This window comes from Seriola lalandi, unplaced genomic scaffold (genome assembly GCF_002814215.2).
Source record: "Seriola lalandi dorsalis isolate HSWRI2012SDOR001 ecotype SW California unplaced genomic scaffold, Sedor1 jcf7180002054962, whole genome shotgun sequence".
NCBI classification, from domain to species: domain Eukaryota; kingdom Metazoa; phylum Chordata; class Actinopteri; order Carangiformes; family Carangidae; genus Seriola; species Seriola lalandi.
The window spans coordinates 72,762-77,883 of record NW_019525513.1 but is presented as its reverse complement, the minus strand read 5'-3'; positions in this window follow the sequence as shown (position 1 = coordinate 77,883).

Genomic DNA, 5,122 nt, shown 5'->3' with positions numbered 1-5,122 from the left:
GGGGGGGGGGTCAGTAAGTCCACTGGGTTCTGAGTCAGCCGTGTGCTTCCCTGAACAGCTTCACAGAGGTCAGTCTAGTGTGTGACTCTTCAGATTTATCTAAACATGTACTTTTATTGCTCTGAGTGAAACATCTTTGTGCTTTCGCAGCTGCAGTTCAGATCAGTTCACTTCCTTCTGGTCCAGTTTGCACTTTATAAACAAACCAAGAGCTGAAAACGTGAAGTTATACAAACTGACCAGACCGGTGTTGGAGACGGCTACATGGATACGACTGAGAGAGAGAGAGAGAGAGAGAGAGAGAGAGAGGTTGTGCTGTACTTCATCTTCTGTGGTGTCACAACGAACTGGAGGGAATAGCTGTTAGTATCATCAGACTGCAGATAGACTGCATGTTATGAGTGATGATCAACAGGCAGAGACAGGACGAATGTTTCAGGGGGATTACTGTGGGATCACCACCAAGAACTGGAGGAAGCGCTAAATGAATTAAGTAGGATACCAATCACTGACTGTTTGATTGATCAGGGAAAATGAGGCTGAGGCTCTGCTCTGATTGGCTGGCTGTTTTTTTAAATTTTTTTATGAGTGATCTGATATAAAACACAGCAGATTTCAGGTAAACACTCTTCGTTGTGACATCACAAAGTTACAGGAAGTCCTGACGGCTGGTTTTAAGGCTCAGTTTCTGAATACAGGCTGTGTGCATTTCTCTGTGGACTGAGGCTTTGATACTTTCACAGTATTAATATAGAAGCTAGAGCTGATCTATAATCACACTACACATGGACACAGACCTTTACACTGGAGGAGCTTTAATCTCTGCTGTCGTGCTCCTGTGGTTATATTAATTGGATATTAAGGCTAATCTTCTCCCTTTTTGCTTCTTTTATTGTCGTCTTATCTAGAACTATAATTCCTTAGAGACTTTACACACTGAAACACAAAGGACAATATAAGACAGACATTGCTGTGTTTTATGATCTGTAGTTGAATCCACGAGCTGTTTAAAACATCCATGCCACAGTTACAGTGTCAAACCGTCGGTATGTCTATATATTCACGTCAGCCGCTGATAGTTGAATGGCTGGCGGCTTTTATTGGGTGCGATGTGAAAGGTGCAGCCGAGCGGCAGACGTCTCGTGGCTCCGGTGTTACTGTCCTCCAGCTCTCTGCTCAGAGAGGGAACTATCTTCTTGGGCTGTTTACATGAGGCTGTTTGTTTACATCTCCTGTTCAGGCCGCTGGGTGTTTATTCTGTCGCCGTGCGCTTGGTTTGTTACACCTGTTTGCTTTTTATCTTTCAGGAAAGACGCAGCGTTTTGTGCCGACACCTGAGTCTTGTAATTCTTTTAATCATTTATTTTTTGTGTTCTGCAGATCAAAGTTAAATCGCCCAGGTGCAGTGTTACGTCAGGGAGTTTCTCTTCTCACAAAGTGCATGAAGTATCCTTGTGAGACTGTACCCTTCATGCTCGATCGCCATGATATAATTTTGCCCTTCCTCCTGTCTCACTGCTTGTTGCCACTGTTTGCCAGGACAAACAGACAAGCCGGCAGCTCAGCAGGGGGCTTGGATTACTGTGAAGAACTTGCCAGGCCTCCCTCTCCTCCCTCCCTCCCTCCCTCTCAGAGTCGGGGATTCCTATTTCAGCTTTGGAGTCTCCCTGCAAACTTGAAGTGGTTCCTCTTACAAGTTTTCTCTGGCATTGCAAAGGCAGAAACCACATGTTAGAACACCCACCTATCCTGTTTCACTTCAATGTGATGTTGACCTCGGGGCCCGGCCTGGCGATGTGCACTTGCTCCGTATAAATTATTTGAAATAGAGGCCGAGGTCTGAAGACGCGGAGTCCTGCATTTTAAGCGGAAACAGTCCGGAGCAGGGAGTAATCGATCAGCTTTTAACCTTGGCCGCTCTCTTTCCTCACGGCTGCACTCTGTCTGAACCTGGACCCGGGCTCATTAATCCCTCATTGAGCCGCGTGCCCTTCTTTTAAGAGGATTAAAGCAGGTGATGGAAATGCCTCTGCGATGGTGTCCAGCTTTACTTAGCAGCCATTATTCAATAGGTGGATTCCTGCAATAGAGCAGTGGGCCTGGCCACTTACCAACCAAGGTTTTTATTTCACATTTTTAAAGGAAAACTCTCTTGCTCTCTTGCACTGAGCTACTGTAGAACCTTTTTCCACTGGTGAAAAAAAGGGAACAATCTGCATTTACATCCTGGTCATTTATCGGCTCCAGTCGGCATTGATGTAAACACAACTTCCTGGTGGAACGCGCCGGTTTTCGCGTAGTAACGTCTGAGCTGTTGCATCTTTCAGAGCGCAGACACTGCAAACACACCTGTCGCAAGTACGGCGCTGTTATACCGTTATACCGCTCGGGTCATGAAAGAGTGAAGCTGCAGCCCCGGAATAAGTTTCAAAAACGCACGATTTGCTTTTACAGTTGCACCAACCCGGGGATGAGATGTGACAGATCTGTTTTACCAGTCTGCAGCTCTGTGTGTGTGTGTGTGTGTGTGTGTGTGTGTGTGTGTGTGTGTGTGTGTGTGTGTGTGTGAGTCCCTCACCTTTTTTCATTAGGTTTACTCCCATTTAAATAACCTGCTTAGACGTGCTAATTCTGGTGCACAGGTGTGAAGACTGATTCCACCTGCATGTCCGTGCAGGAAATATAAAGCTACCACTAGCAGCTAGCTATCATAGCTTAGCATAAGAACTGGGTATGGACAAATGTATGTAAATCAGTATTTGGTTGTTTGTATACTTTGATTTTTGTATAGATAAAACAAACCAAGGTTTTGGATGGAGACAGGCTAATGCTAACGCTAACCAGCTGCTGGCTCTAGCTTCAAATCTTCTCTTCTAACTCAGATCAGTTCCAAAATCTGAGTCTATCCCTCTAACATGTGGTCCTCCGGGAGGGAAGAACATGACGAGTGGACCCCAGGTAATTTGAATTTAAGTCCGCTGCTTTAATCAGACAGACGGCTCCATTTCCACGTCTGAATCGCTTAGATAAATAAAAAAGAAAGAAAGCCATCTGTTCATGACGTGTTTACACCAGAGGAGATTTAAAAAAGAAAAAGATCCTCGTGTTAACAGAAGCTTTCGAAAAAACCCTGCTTCACTGGAAGTATCCGGCAGTGCAGCTGGCTGGCAGAGAGACTGTGGAGAACCAGTTGAGGGAGGATTTTGTCACCACATGGGGATGATTCAGGCATTTAGAATGATTTGCAGAATGAGCGTATCCAAATATGCAGTTGCACAACCTTCAAAGCATTTTCAGGAGCCTGCGACAGTCACGCACATGCACACACACACACACACACACACACACACACACAGTCACAGATGTGCCAACACCACACTCCCTAAGAACTGGGTCACACTAGATGTTTTGTGCCACAGTGTATTTTTGAACCCAGTGATGTGTGTTTCCCCTCCAAGTGGCAGATAAGGATTGTAGTTTGTGCACTAAATCTGGCTAAGTGACTCTCCTTCTTCTTCTCTTCTTCTTCTTCTTCTACTTCTTCTTTTTTCCCTGGAGTTGTGAATGCAGAAAAGCAGGGATGTCTTCTCACCACCTTCAAGGCAACTGGAGCCATAAATCAGCCGTAAATCTTTGTGTGTGCGGGAAGCCTCGGCCTGAGAGTTTCAGGGCGGCTTGGGACGGACTCTGAAGGACTCTTAACAGATAACTTCAGCCCTCAGACATGGCGTCACCTAACCTCGAAATTGTTAACTTAAGGTTAATGTCGGCCGGACCCGTCCTCCTCTCTCCATCGGGCTCGCGGCTCGGAGCGCTCGTGTACGGAGGAGGACGTGTTGTCTGAGCAGAGGTTTGATTTAGGTCTGTTTGAGTTGAGCTTTAACTACCTGTGTAATTCACACGTTTGTCATCTGACCCAGAGCAGTGTGTGTGTGTGTGTGTGTGTTATGCATGTACTTCAAACAAGTGTGTTCCCAGCATGCCTCAAGCTACCTATGACTCACATCTCACCCCCCTCCCCCTTTTGTGCAGTGCTTTTAATGACTCTGAGCCGATTGTATCTCTCCACCTCTCCACCGCTCTCGTCTTTCACTTTCTCATATCTCTGCCCCGCTCGCTCCGATCAGACTGACTCAAACGCACCCAGCGAACAGCCTCGCCTCGCTCGTCATGCGGGCTGCAGGGAGTCGCCTCGTCAGTCTGTCGTGGCTCGATCTGACTGGAAATGACTCAATGCAGGTGCATCGAAATATTATCGAACCGGCAACGTTGGTCAGGAGCGATATCTGGTTCTAAACGATAGATAAAGATGATAATAATCGATATTATCATCTGTAAAACATTGTTGGGTTTGCAGAGATTCTCCGCGCCTCTTCAGATCTTGTGTTGCGTTGTCTGTTTGAGTTTTCTTCCCGGTGTAACGTCTACAGTCACCTGTTGGTAAAACTACAGCGTCGGCTCTCTGAAGTTCTTGTTGCACAAACTGGGAACACCTCCAAGTTTCTGAGAAGAAGCTTTTATCTCCGCCCCTCTCTCTTCGTGCTCGGCGTCTCAAAAAAGCGCGCCGGCGTCGGCCTTAAATTGTGCGTCAGAGACTTGAAACCGCCTCTGAACAGCAGCTGTCGGTCTGATGGGAATAAGAGCAAATTTGCTGTTTCATTTGTTTTCATGTGGAACGCTCAGCTGGAGAGAGAAACCTCCTGAGAGCTGAGTGTTGTCGCTGTGCAGGGATGTAGCCACAGGACGCTGATTGAAACACAGCCACGTATGAAGGTTTATGCATGAGCAGCGCCAACAAGGTAAAAATAGATGTGATGAAAAAGCCTGTGACTGGAATGATCGAGTCTGTGATGCTCTTTGTTCCATGTCAGACACAGTCTCATCCTCGCTGGCTCCTCCTGTCTCTAACAGTCACATGTGGGCACGTTTCCCAGACATTTCACATTTTCAATTCATATCTCCTCCCCCCCCCTCCCCCCTCCAGGTTGATGTTTCCTCACCGGGCGCCCCCAGGGTCGCTTTCAAGCCTGACTGCTGACAGCTCGCCACCTCTGCCAGCCTCCTGAGCGAGTCCATCCGTCGCTTCCAGCTCAGCAAGACAAGCACGCAAGCCTCCGCCGCG